This window comes from Corvus kubaryi, unplaced genomic scaffold, assembly GCF_017639235.1.
Source record: "Corvus kubaryi isolate FWS band 111438036 unplaced genomic scaffold, C.kubaryi_AGA036_p1.0 138, whole genome shotgun sequence".
In the NCBI taxonomy this organism is placed as follows: Eukaryota; Metazoa; Chordata; class Aves; order Passeriformes; family Corvidae; genus Corvus; species Corvus kubaryi.
The window spans coordinates 6931662-6946788 of NW_024580672.1; positions in this window are offsets into that span (position 1 = coordinate 6931662).

The window sequence follows — 15127 nt, forward strand, 5'->3', positions numbered from 1 at the left end:
GAAAATTCAGAGGAGAGAAGACAGAAAACTGAGCATTTTGAACCTTAGTTGACTTAAAGGAGTAATTTCAGAAGGGGAAAACCTCAGGCTTGCCAAATTGCCTGGGACATCTGCACCAATATCCCAACTCTGGTTATATGCAGAACCAGGTGCTCCTAAGGAAGAGGGAAACTGCCCGCTGGGGAACCTGCTTACTAATTTACTTTATTAGCAGTTGTCTGCCAACATTATAACTGTCCCTAAACTCTTGTTTATGAAACTGCATTAATATAATAGTGAATATTCCCAGAGCTTTGAGGAGCATCCTATTTACTCTGAACCTCTTTAATCTCTAGGCATCAAATGCAACATGTGGAGAAGTCATTCCTCTAGATACATTCAAACGTTATGATTCAATTCCACAGTGTATTTGTGCACATCCAGGATATTCCTGTGTTAGGACACACAGCAACAGAAGCTCTGTGATGATCTGGCTTCTATACAGCCCTGATAGTCCTGTCTACTTCCATAACATTCCTAGTTTTTTATCTCTGCTGTAAAGCAAGTCCCACTATTTTCAGCATCTTCTTGCTCAACATGTTTTCCTAGGCTGTAATCTCTCTTCCTGCCTCTAATCACATTTCTGATTCCAGAGCTTCCTTTTGGGACAGTGTCCCCACTGATACATGCGATAGCTTTATGCTATTGACTGGATTATTGTCCATCCTATCACCAGTGCTGAAAGGAGCAGCCCTGCAGGCTGTGCACATCAGGCAGCCCATTCTTGGCACTGCATTGGTACTCTCTGCCTGACAGCTTTCCTTTCACTACAAGGAGATAGTCTTTGGCCTATTGCTTTTCTGTTGGAGCTATGTGAGATAGGAGTATGAAGACAGTGCAGCAAACACCCTGGCACTGATAGAATTATAAACTAAAAGAGCACTTTCTTCTTTGGTAGCCTTGCTGTGCTCAGAAACGGTTGGAAGGGCTTGGAGGGGAGCTTGGAAACTGGACCCTCACAAGGGGGTGACTCTTCCTGTAGCAAGGCTAATTTGTTTTAAAGGCAGCTCTGTATCCGCACAACAGCTTTGGTCAGGAATGTGGGGGTTGTTACTTATGGATGAGATGTGCAACCTTCAATGTGAATGAGATTATATAAAAATAAAGATGTCTTACCTTGGCATAACATATCCCCAGATGGTTCCTGGAATGAACAATGCAGCTTGGAGGTGCATTTCTACAAGGAAAACAATGTACAACATTTGTGTGAGAGGTGTACTATTTCCATGTCCCCTTAAAACAGCATAGTTGTGTGTAGACAAATCCTGTGCCAACAAAGGTTTGATTTTTTTATGTGTTTGGGATGGGAATGATGAGCAGATGGATTGATTGTATGATGTTTGCTGTTCAAACTAGATCTTGTCTTTGGACAATGATGAATGTGCCTTTTCTTCTCCTCTGTATCCTTCTTCCCCTATATTTCCTTTTTTAGTATTTTACTGCTTCAGGTGTGGGGTTTTTTTTGAAAACTTAAATACAACTTGGAACTTTTTATTTAAAACACTCTTTTAAAAGCCCACTCACTTTTTTCTTTCCCTTTCCATGAATCTTCTTGAAAAATGGAAGAGAATAAGAAGACTACAATATTTTTTTACAAAGCCAGCTGGTATTTTTATGAAACATAATTGACTTCTCCCCCCAGATCTCAAGGGATATTTCAGAAACAAAGGCAAGTCAGAGATGAGACACCTCTGAAACCTTTTCTGATCATTTAGTAAAGGAATAAGCAGGTCCCAGATCACCTCATGCATACATTATCTCTACCCCGAGACATCCCTGACCTGAACATCATCAAACACAGGGACCAGGGGTGGGGAGCACAGACCCTGCCAAAGCTGAGTGGTCTCACTTGAAAATCACTATATAACTTGACCCTTGCTGTCTAGGGTGACCTGCCAGAAATATATGAATAAGTAAAATAAAATCATTTGCAAGGGAACAAGGAATAGTCTTACACCCAAGCAGAATTTTGCAGTAAGGAAAATAACAATACTAGACTGCGAATTGCCATGCTGAAATCGGGCAAGAAAAAGGATGAAGTTAGAGACTGGGAGCAGCATTTGTGTTCTAACCTTGTCTCCAAGCTCTGCTGTGGACGGTGAATAACCAGCGAGGGCTGTTCCCAGTCCCTGGAAGGCGGGCGAGGCACACGCTGGGACAGGGCTTTCCCAGGCGGCTCCTTCCCGGCGGCGCAGGGAGCCGGGGGTCCCGCACGGGCAGCCCGCCCTGGGCTCCATCAGCGGGACAGATGGGAGCAGGGGGCTGCAGAAAATGTCTGTATCACCCACCCATTCACTGCTACCTTTGTCTGGCTCTGCCGGAGGGGAAAGCTGCCCTTGGGCACCGTGGGGACCACGATTGCTTTAAAGTCTGGGTAAAGGTAACTGTGTCACCACCTGCTTGATTTCCCCAGGTTGTAAAATGATACGTAAACAGCACAGATTATTTCCATCTGCTGGGGCTGTTGGGGGCAGGAGGCCTTTATGTTCTCTTTACAAGCCTGTGTACTGAGGGGAACTCAAATGGCTGCAGAAGTTCTCCATGAATGGAGGCGCTGCGCTGAGTTATGGCTCATTTTCAGGCAGCTCTGTGTCCTCTCTCACAAAGGCTGCATTTTTGCTTGAGAAGTTTTTCTATCAGAAAATGTGATTTCAAGTGAAAGTCATATTCGTGGGGAGGAAAAAGGGACCTGCCCATCGTGACAGATGTTTTTCAGTATTCCAGGGAGATGAAATGAAGCAAAAAAGAAAACTTGCCTCCACTTGAGCTTTGGAGCAAAATAGAGTTATTTTGTTTCAAAACATTCAGTTGAGATGGAAAAAGCTGCTCTCATCAGTTTTGCTTTTTTTAAATCTTTGTTGAGAATACCTCAAAAATGCTGTTTCCATATCCCTAATTAAATTCTTTCTCTTTAAAATGGTTTAGTAATTTGGTCTGCTGGTTTTGTTCAAACAGGAAGCAAATTGTAAAGCAATTACATTTTCTGCAACAGAACTGGCCTTCCCCTTGGTCACTGCTAGCAGGACACAGAGGTGGGTGGCCCAGGCCAAAACTCGCAGACCCTGCACCTCAAGCTCTGCTGGAGTGCAGCTCTAAGACCTCAGACGGGAAAGCCAGAAAATACAGCCTGTGTTTCGTTTAAAGGGTTCAAGAGAGCCCAGCTCCAAAGGTGCTCATGGTGCTTAGCTCTGGCTCCTTTTCACAGTAGGAACCAAACCAAGCTTTAGGCTCAGATTCAGTCCTGAGCTTCATTTAAGAACTGTTTGGAGTTGTAAGTTTGGTTTAGACTTGAATCTAATTTGTAACCTTGCCTGCTTCATCAGAAATGCCTGCACATCCCTGCAGCCCCAAGGCAGTCCACTCCTTTGTGGTGCCAGCTAGGAAACCAAACTCAGATCCAGATCCAGATGTCAGGGCTTAATGAATGGGCTTGCTGTGTGCAAGATGAAAGAGACAAGATCTGGGAGCATGGCACCTGACAGGCAGAGGGAAGTGAATGCCTGCAGGATGTAGGAAGGGCTCTTAGTAAAGGAAGAGGTGAGTTACCTTCATTCCTGGATCAACAAAGAACAACTATTGGAAAAGGTGTTGGTGAGGGGAACAGCTGACAGACACGGTGGGGCAGAGATGAAACAAACTGCAAGAGAAAGGAGACATTGCTTTCTGGAACAGAGTCCAGCCCAGCACTCAGGAACCGCATTGGGTGAGAGAGCTGTGCTTGTGGGTAAAGGGAGAGATCACCTTGTGAGCCCAAGCTAAATCCTTACTAGTGGCACAAAGTAACTTCCAGTTTGCTTCTGCTCTCTTGCAAACATGTAATGAAGTCAGGAAGCTCATTGCAGCTCCTAGCAGTGCAGGACCCTGGTCTTTTGTTGGACACTGTGTGATGGTGACATTAATGTCTGGTTACACTGCCAGCTGCAGTGCTGATGAGAAGTGCTGCCAGTGACACTGGTGGCACCCTGCCTTTCACCAGCCATGCACCAGTCTGGATTGCCTGTGTTCCTTACAGCTAAAAATACATGTGCCTGGTAACTCTGCCCTTGGGCTATGCATGGCCCTGTGGGAGGCGTGACAATGTTGTGAGAGGCACTGTGAGGGAGGAGAGAGCAGTCAGACTCCTGGTGCCATCTATCTGCATCTCCATCTCATCTCCATCTCCATCTCCATCTCCATCTCCATCTCCATCTCCATCTCCATTTCCATCATTTACCTGCCTCAGGGAAGAGTGTAGCCTCCTCCACCCCTCTAAAACAAAGGCTTGAAAAAATGGAGCAAAGGAAAGGAGTAGAAAGCAACCTGGAGAAGATCTGTATAAGGTGCTTGACTGAGGGGGTTTCGCTGCCTAGCTGGTTTGAGCAGTTTGGATGCCTGTCCTCTGCTGTGGGAAAGTCTGTGGTGGCAGATGGAGGGTGCAGTGCTCTGCAGTGGAGTTTCACACCACTCATCAGAAGGAAGCCACTCTGCTCCAAATAAGTGTTACTGCTGGGGGTAAAGCCCAAACCATTTGTGCTTCCCACATTCCCTTGCCCATCTCACCTGTGACACGGGAATTTCCAAATGAGGTGTACCCTTAAGTAAGTCTGCAGCCTCTTGTACGTTCTTACCTGAACCCTTTGCCTTTAATCACCAGTTTGAAACCCATTGCCAGAAGAGGTTTCCAGCACTTTACTTGACTGGCCCTCCAATGAGTATCAGGCAACCACCAGAGTTGGCTGCTAAAGAAACTGTGGCTTGTTTTCACCTGCTCCTTCCACAACCAGAATAAAATGAGAAAATGATTGCACTGAAAGAAGAAGGCAATAAAAATAGATGCAAGGTAGAAGTGTTAACTCCTCTGTCAAGTTAATTGTCTGCCTCTTGCAACTCAATGCAGCTTGGTTTTGAAAGCTCTTACAGAAATCCAATTATGTGTTGGCTGTGGAATTTTTATTGATAAATAACTTACCAGAGCAATGCAAACTGAGGAGAAGGGAGGGTGGTGAAGGGGTGTTACGCCTACAGAAAGAGTGGGGCCATGGGGGAAGCTTAAATTCATGATTGATTTTTAGGCTTTCAAAACTAGTCCCATGTGAATTTCACTAGCAAGCCCTGCACTGGCAAAGAGCCATCAGGAATAAAACCGACCCAAGGAAAAGAAAGACATGTGCAGATGCAAGCTTTATGCAGAGCTCACAGAGGGAACCTGGTTCCTTGTGCAGTGAGTTGCTCACTTCACAGGCCTCAGGACACAGGATTTCTTTATGGAGGGCAGTGCTAGGCAGAGCTATTACAGCCTGGTATCTACCAGCTGGGAGCACTATGGCCCAGTCTTCATTTTGTACACTTCTAAAAGTCAGTCCAGCTTTCAAACAGCATAGCTGAAATCTGAAGCTCATTTTAATTCTGGATTTTGCAGTTTAGTTTCAGTGAGGATGATGAAGTCAGTAGGAGTAGTGGATGCTCTGGGAACATATGCTTGTCTCTGGGTCAGCAATGGACATCTCCAAGTGGGGAAGGAAAGAAATTATACTGGGAAGGAAAAGACAAGGATTTCATCATAGAAAGTATTCAGGATTCCTAAGAATAGGAAAAGAAAGAAATCAAATGACATCACCAACTGGAAATGAAAAGTAAGCTTAACCCTGATGCTTTTATAGCAAATAAAAGGTCACAGAAGATACGGCTTTTTTTTTTTTTTTTTTAACAGACATTTTAAAAAGTAAGCCTTTGACCAAAGTTTGTGACCAGGAACTTTCATGCCTAGAAAAACTGCAATGGACTGTCTTCCTCTTTAATCTTTGTTTTTTACTGTTTCTTGTCTTTGGCTTGTTTATTTTGGCTTTTGCTCCACTTCAGAACGAAGGTTAAATGTACTCTCTGCCCACCTACCCAATACAAGAACCTGCGGTCTGACTGGAGGCTATGGCAACTCTGAATTCATTTCAGAGGCAATAAGCCACATAAAGACCATGTGCACAGGTTGTCTGTGAATATTTATTTCCATTCCTTTTTTTTCAGCCCTAGGAGGCAGGGTGTCTTTTTCTGTGATGGAGTAGACCTTGCTGGGATCAATTTGCATGAAAGACCTAGCAGATTGGATGATCACTGGGAATTGATCCAGATTTGGAGAGTCTACAAATGAATGCTGGAAATTTTTCAAATACATACAGACTTTTTAGCTGCTTTCCCTTCTAACCTGACTGGTGGGAGCTGAAGAATGACCTCCTTTGCAGGATTTCTGCATTTCTTCTTTCATATCTGGCATTCAGACAGAAAATAAGTAGTGCATGAAAATTAAGAGTAAAAAATAACAAGGTTTTCTCAAGTTCAAGGTCTGGATTTAGTGTGAACCATAACTGGGTCATGCCCTGGGCTGTTTGCTCCAAGTTTTAGCCTTGAATTCATTTGGTGTTGGCGCAAAAGTCTGGGCCAGTCCTGAGCACTGCACTTGCATTTAGTCTAATGACATTCTCCTGGCCTCACTGGCCTCATTAATTCTGAATGTGACATTGTGTCACCCCTGAGCTAACATGAACCACAGAGACTCTGAAAAGGGCAGTAACAGAAAAAGAGGGCTGGGATTTCATGTGCTGGTAGTAAACCAAGAGTCACTGTACATGAACCCCTCTCGTGTCACTCCCAGGCCCCTTTTCCTTTCCTTTCAGAGGCAGGTGAGGAGGAGGGAGGGGGTCAGGGCAGAGGTGTGCTGGGCTGTGGGGCTCAGGAGAGGGAACAGCTCTTGCTGGGATGCCTGTGCAGCCACCCACCCAAGGCTGTCCCACCACAGGGCTTGCCAGGCAAGCACCCAGGCCACCAAGGCTGAGGGAGATCACGAAGCCACTGCAGCCCTGGGACCCCTGAGGAGTCCTTGTGACTAGCACTCATCTTCTGATGAAGCAATTTGATGGATGTTTATTATGGATTTTTGCCCTTCTCCCAAGAAAGTAATTATTCAAATTCTATTAAAAATACTGCTTGCTTTTAAAATTCCTTTCCATGATTTCTTTGTGTTGAAGAAGTAGACACTGAGGACTAATCAAGCAGGGTTTCCTCTCACTCCTACTTATGCTTTTCCATTGACTTCTCTTGAAAACACAATTATCAGAAGAAAAAATTATTGAGATAGATTTTGCCCATCAAAATTTACTGGAAGAACAAAAACAAAAATTTAAGGACTGATTTTGTGCATTTAAAAGACACACACATTATCATGCCTTGCTTAGCTCCATCTCAAAAGAGGTGGGTTTGAAACACTCAGGCGCTTTAGCATTCTTACATTAAGACATTTATCCTCCTAATACCTTTGTGAGGTGAGGACATGCTGTCATCCATATTTTACCCTGGAGCTAAGAAGGCTGGCAGGAAGGCCTTGGCAGGCATCCTGACGTGCAGCAGTAGCTGTGGAGCGAGTGTGTGCTGGGCACTTGTTGGCACTGCCTGGTGACACCACTGCACCACGCCCTATAAACTCAGCAGCCACAGTGCAGCAGTGGCAGGTGAGCACAGTCCCCCAGCCCACAGGGTCACTCTGCAAGCAAGATGCCATCCATCAAGCCAGGCCAGGGCCAGGAGTTTTGTTGCAGTATCTCACAGGTGTCTGCTCCTCCCTAATTCACACAGTTATACCTCTGTTGGAATGCTTTGGGTTGCACAGCCTGTGGATCTCCTCACAGCAATGGGAGGGTCAGGGCTTTATCACTCTCTGATCCTTGAGTGCAGATGTGTTTAAGCAATAACCATCCTTCTTCGAGAGAGGAGTTGTGTTTCTGAGCACCAGGGGAAGTGGAGAGCCTATCACAGCTCATACATCATCTCTGGTCCTGGAGGCGAGTTGAAGGCATTCATATGAGGGTATTTGCTCCTCAGGTTTGTAATGATTCCTGACAGCCCAGCAGTGAAATACTTTCCAGAGAGGGAGCACAGATGTGGGGTGATGTGGATCTAATTTCTCACATAGTCTCAGCCGTGTAAATATGTGGATTGAAATACGCAGGGTGATGAAGAGCAGATTACCCAAATAGAAGGCTTGCAGGAGGTTTGCCTGCGAGGAAAGCAAGTCTAATAAAACTGATAGACAGAACAAAGCTACACATCAGCCACAGGCAAGGCAATGCTCACCTCTCCCCCTGTAGAGTATCTTGTGATCTTTCTGGATGAACCACCTCTTCAGAGGCTTTTAAAACACCTCAGACCCACGTGAAGGTATTGGGGCTGTTCCAGGTTACAGCAGCTGAGGACATGGCCATTATCCTACTCACAAGTGAAAGATTTTCATGTGAATGACTATTCCTGAAGACACACTCTGCCTTAGCTTGATATCCAGATTAGAGCACGGATGCTAAAGAGACTTCAGCCTCAGAAACAATCATTTGAGGAAATGGAGAAGGTTGGGGGTGAGGGGACACATAGACCACAGGAGGAGCAAAGTGATGCAGTCTCAATAAACAGTAAGTGGTGAGAACAGGAGGAGGATATTCACTGAGAGTATGGATGGAAAGTAACTGGAAAGAGACTGGGGTTTTGGCAGTTGATTTAGGAAACTTAGGAAGGGATGAGATAATTGATTTGGACTGAGCTGAACTGTAATAGAACAGTAAAAAAAAAAAGATAATCATCACAGAACCATTTGTTTTTTCTCTAATTATCTTACTGTTTCAATTACCTTTTAGACAAGGCTCCTTTAGAGGAAAAAAGGAAAGTATTTTGCTTTTAAAATGGCAACCTGAAGTGCTGAAGTACTTTTGAAGCTTGCTTTGTTTTTTTTCATCTGAAACTTGGATTCAGCCAAGTGTGTGGGTAATTTCAATCCCCTGTGCTTTAGTAGTGTTCATTGAAAAAAGGACAACTGTCATCCTGCAGCACTGAGGGACAGATGTGGAGTGGCAGCTGTGAACACATACTCACCCCAGAGGAGAAGAAATCGCAGACAGAGGCTGGGAGTGACAGAGCAGAGCCCTGGCAGTCACACATCATGTCCCAGCCCAGCTGGCAGCATCTGTACAAGAGCAGGTTTGTAAGTGCATGTCTATCTACAGCTCCTCTCTTCCTTTCTCTAAATGGCAGTCTGCAGTCCAAAATGGGAGGGCAGTGTCAGGGACACTGAGGGCCTTTACAGCGATTATGGGAAACCTGTATTGGAGGAAGGATAAAGGAATGGTACAAAAAGCTGAGAAGCAATGCTGTTTAGCACATGTGCAGGGCAGACCAGAACTGGAAGCAGAATACAGTCTGTGAACTCCTCTTTGGCCTGGCTGTACTGAAGCTGTGCCTGAATCTAATTCTCCTGTGTGAACTTCATGAGGATGATTAGATTAACCTGAGGAACAACAGCTGAGTGCAGCTTAGCAAAAATATTGCAATAACTCAGTAGTTCTCTGCCCACACAGGGTTCTGCTAGTAGAGGGTGCTTGCTCTTTATACACAGGTAAACTATCTCAGAGCATAATTAGTCCATTTGCTAGCAGTTAAGTGCATATGGGTTTGTAAAATAATGGCTTCCTACTGCATCTGTTTACTTTTAAGCTAAGTGAGCTTTTAAAAAATTGTGGATAACACAGTTCTTCAAATGCCTTATCAGCCAGAGCCTAGATGAGAAATGCAATCTCCCTCAGGCAGCTCTGGTATTTTCTACAGTTTCATGCATCACTGTGAGGAAAAACAGTGATGGAGAGTGAGAAATCAATTGAGGAGCCCTTTTCAGCAATGGGGAGCTGCTTGCTGTTGGCTGACACAATGCTCTCTGCCTGTTCGGCAGCAAAACCTGGTGGTTTTTTGCAGTTCCCCCGTCCTGCTGTATTGAACCCAGTCCCAGGTAGTCTCTCCATCCCAGTCTGCAGTGTAATTTCTGGCCACAGCCTTGATGCAATGTCTCTCAAGAAAGAGAGGCACTGAATGACCACCACGAATGAGACATGACTGATGATTCCAAGCAAGCCATTTCACTTCAGTTTTCCCAAGGGGAAGATGCTGCCAATCTGTTTTCTCCAAAGGCTTTGGTCTTCACACTGCTCCCATTTTCCATCAAGAAAACCCCTTAATTTCCAGAGACCTCTAGCACAGCTCTGCCTGGGTGTATGCAGTGTCCTCCATGCTCCCACTGGAAGGGCTCATATAATTCTCATGTGTCCCTTACAAGGACTGAACTATCTCAAATTTCTTTACAGTGCCGTTTCTTGATTCATATTATGGGTAGCACCGGGTAAGGGTTGATTTACATGCCAAGGTCAATAACAGATTTAATAAAATGACCTATCTTTTCTAGCTGGAACACCCAGGGTGTGATTTTATTGGCTTGTTAGGTTGCTGGCTGCCTTTTACACATATCTTTTATACATGTAAAATGGATTCTATGTCACATATACATACAAATATACATATACAAGCACATTTATGTATGTATCAATACACATATGACTTTTAAACACATATTTCACTTAGAAAAGTGTTTGGTATAATTATGGCTTCCTGTTTTCTTTACAACTGAGTGGGCAGTGAGTGTTGAATTGTGCAGTGGCCCTGCTAAAATTTATAAATATGCATGCAAATTTCAGAGCAATAAACTCAGAATTGCTTCTTGATTTGGTTTGTTTTCTTAATATTGATAGCAGTTGGCTGAGTCAAGAACAAACTAAACTGAAGCTACAGGGTGACTTGAAAACCAACATGCCAAACAAAAATTCAGCTCCTGTGCTACCTGCAGCCTGCTCAGCTCCTTGCTCTTCCTCTCTGTCTCATCATCTCCCACTCATGGTGCAGCACCTGCTGACTTCTGCCTCTGCTCTGCATTGGCCAGGGCTGACATGGTCTCACTGCTGCATGGGCTGTGACTATGGAGAAGGAGAGATGGAAGGAGAGTTCTGGATGTTTGAAGGGAGATGCTTGTTGCACAAAACTGAGACACCTGGGTCTGTGCTGAAACAGGAACAGAGGGCCTGACCAGGGGCAATCACCAGCACCTGGAAGTTGGGTGCAAGTCTTTTTTTCATATCTAAAATGCTTCTCTCTTTGGGCTGCTGTGTCCTTTGCTCTGCAGTGTTTGGTTCAGGCACCCTGAACCGATGCTTGCACTTGTGAAAACAGAGAGAAGGGCTGGTCTCCATTTTTGTTCCTGGGACCCAATCCTCTGCCTTTCATTTGCTCACTGGTTTGCATCTGGGCTCTTTCTGGCATGGCAGCACTTGCAGGCAGGTGACATCTAAATAAATTTTATAACAACCAGGCATGCTGTTGCGATGATGTTCCTTTTGTTTTGCTTGGGGGGGAAAAAAAAAAAAAGAGAAGCCATAATAAATATTCCCTGGATTTCAGTGAAGAGGAAATGGACTGTCCCCAGCTGAGGGTTTATGCTGAGTGTGTTAGTTCCTGTCTCATATCAACCTTAACAGCCTCTTTATAACATAAGCATTTGGGTAGTTCTTCAAAGGGAATGAGAGGTGGTGTTTCAGCCCACTGGAAATACATAAAGGAGATTTTAAGAGCTTAACAACTGTGTGGTGACTCAGCAAAGCAAGGAGTCTGACCAGCTCACCTTGCCTTCCAACCAGCTGAACTGACTGTCACTCCTGCAGCATCCCAGGTTTGCAAGCATCACCTTCTGGTGGCGGGGGAGGTCCAGAAGGAGCTGATGGGTAAGTCTGCTGTGGGAGATGTCACTCGGATTGTGGCTGCAATCCTGTCTGAAGCAGAATGGTTTGGACTCTACCAAAGGGACCTTTGGTGATTTATATCTGCAGAGCTGTGAAGAATTGTAAGAAACCTTTGCCAGACAACCCTGGATGCTCCTACCTGCTTCTGGGACAGCTTCCAGGAGAAGATATTTGTGAGGGAGCACAGGCTACCACAGCCCTGCAGCACTGGGGGTGCACTGCCCTGCAGTGCTGGTCGCTGAAGGAGTCACCCAGCACTTCATTTCTGTGGGAGTTTTCCTAAATTACTTCCTCAAACAATTCTTTAAGTGATTTGCTTATGCAAGTTTGGAGAATGTATTAGAAAAGCAGATCCCATCTCCCCTAGAAACTCCTGTGAGCAGAGCAACTAAGGGTAATTAGAAGTGATGAGGCAATGCAGAGAGACTTTTGGGACCTGATCTGACAGTCTGCTGAAGATGCAGCCCCTGAAAGAAGCAGGGTGAGAGCAAACTGTTCTTACACATCCCAGCATCCACCTAAGCAAATCCCAGCCTCTCTGAAGTGAAAGTCTTCCCTAACTGCAATCCACCAGCACCTACTTGGAAATGCCTCTTTTCTGTAACAAAACTCTCCCTTATAAATAAATAAGTAACCAAAACAAACAAACAAAACAAAACCACAGAAAACCAAACACCAAAGCCACACAACCTCCCCTGTCACAAACATCCATGCACTGGGATATTGTGCTGCACAATCTGCTGAGGATGATTCAGTGCCCAGCACTGCTCCCAGTGCTGTGGAGAAGGGTGATGACACCCATCCACCCTGGAGACCAGGCACATCTCTGTACTTGAGACACAGCAAACCTTTCATTTTTAATGTTTTTTTTTAGTTACTCATCATGGTGAATTAGTGTGGGCTTTGTCTCATCAGCCTTCTCTGCATTTTACCCTGCAGGTCCCAGAGGCTGCTCCTCTGTGGAAGGACATTTGCCAAAGTCTGAGCAACTGGGACTGCAGGTTGAAAGCTACTAATAATCTAATTTAACTCCTCTGAAGGCAAGTGTTCAAAGAGTTAGGATCCACAGGTCCTAAGTAATGAGTAAAACAAAGTGATGAAAAGTCCAAGGGGAGGATACTTGGCCAAGTTCGGTCTTGGTTATAGAGTATAATCCAAAATAAGTCCACAGGCTTTGTTCTCCATGTCATTAAATCCACATACCTGAAAGTATTTAGGCCATTTTCTTTTTTTTTTTAAGCCTTTTTTTCTAGATGGACAAAAAGACTAACAGGCATTTGGATCTGATTCTGCTTTTATAGAGCCTAGTGTGTAAGATGAGAAAACACATACAGTTGTTCTAGAGATAAACTCTCTGCACTAAAAAACCCCAAGAATTAGATCCATTTCTTATACAGATATAGTGCTTTCAGAGCAGTTTCACAGATATACCAGATTCAGGAGACAGGTAAAATAAAAGAATATGCTTTTCTCAGTTTGGAATAAAATTGCATTAGAAACTATCTCTTCAGCTTTGGTTGTAATGAAATGGGAAAACCCCCACCCACTGGTGCCCATCCTGCACAGTACATGCTCCTGTGGTGTCTGGGTCCTGACTTTACAGACCAACAAGGACTAGATGTCACAGACATACTGTGCACATCTGGACACGGGCTCCTTCCCCACAGGACATCAGAACACATCTCCACTACTTTTTGCCTGTAGATGCTCTTCCTTATGTCTAAGATGGACGAGACTTACAATCTTAGGTTTTGCCTTTTTTCTCTAATTAATATCTCTCCACCCTTTCAGTTCACTCACCACTGAGGCCCCAAATACTGTGATGGTAGGAGAACATCTCATCCTTCCCCTATTCTCGCGACTCTCCTACCTTTTTTTCCTGATGCTGTCAAGGCAGTGCACCACTGCCAAAATGGTGAGAGAGAGACACATGGAGAGGAAGGGGGTGGGGGGGGAGGTAAGGGAGAAAAAAGCTGCAGAAGTTTAATACAAAACAGGCATAATGACAAAAAATACGATATTTATAGATTCATAACTTGAGCCTAATTCAAACCCATCACAGAACAGCCCCTGAAGGGAAATGTACATGAAAGACTCATCCAGGTTGGCTGCCGTATAGCTTTCCATGGTTTTCAGGCACTGATGTTGCCAGAGCATCATTTTGGGGCACTCTCATACCTTCACCTTCTAACCACGAAGGCTCCCTGCTGCTAGGGACAGATTCCAGCAGCACTGCAGGGATCCCTCAGAGCTTTGCTATGACTGCAGGGAAAAACTGGTCTTCTGTTCCTCTAAAGTGCCTCTCTCCCAAACCATGGCTGTTAGAAGTGATCAAAACAAGAAATAATTTTTCCTGAGTACTGCAGATGTTTTGCCATTTGTTTCCATTACTAATTGACTCAGGGGAAGTCAGTCATTACAACTTCTTGCAGGAAGATTATTTCCACAAAAATTATTTGATTTGGGAATATATTTCATTTCTGAAAGATGAAAACATCTACTTTTGATGTTGCACTGCTCTGATATATTATTAGATCATATTTGAAAAAGTGAAGTCAAAACAAGTCATTCTACCTCATCAGAACTACAGGTTTCAATATTATGAAAATGAAACATTCGAGAACGATTGAGAGAGAATGAAAAAGTTACCTCAGAGCACTTGGACTTTCCCACTGAAGTTTAACCAACATGGCCATGTTCCCATTGAATGTTTGGATTCCAAGAAAATCAGCCTGACAAAAAAAAATTGTATCCAGATCTGTTTGTAAGAGAGCAGGCAAGAGTAATCCTTCATCTCCTCTCTCTGCTACCTGCCCTCCCACAGGGTGGTGGGATTGCTGTTTGGGATGAGCCTGTGCAGACCCCCAGAATAAGCCCATGCAGGTGCTGTGGGGCACAGGTGGAGGAGTGGAACAGGGCCCAGGAGTGATTTGTTCATGTGAAGTATGTACTTCACATGAAAATTAAGAAGCCCTCCAAGGGAAAGGAGGCATTTGAGAGCAAGAGGAAGAAATAATGCTGGCAAGATTTGGCATTGTTTATCTGCTGATCAGTACCGGAGAATGATTCCCCAGCTATGTCAAATATGCTGAAGAGTGCAAACAAAATAATAAACAGCAGATAATTGGTAACTTTTCAGAAAATTTAGAAGCGACTGAGAATTTTCTGCTGGAGTATTCATGCAATTAAAAATAATTTTCATTAAATTTAAGTTTTTCAGGGAAAATTTGCAGAAATTTGTATGCAATCTGCTAGGCATCAAATCATAATAGAAAGATATCAGATTAAATTGACCTGCTCCCAGACCCTGCTCCATGCTCTCAGCATCTTTTATGAGCATGGTGCTGTGGAGAAAATATAAACCCCATGAAACACCTTTGGCTGTCATGTTGCAGTAAGTCATAGATGGGCCACGAAGCAGTGCAGTAGAGGAGATGCAGGCTGCCTAGGAAAGCCAGGGG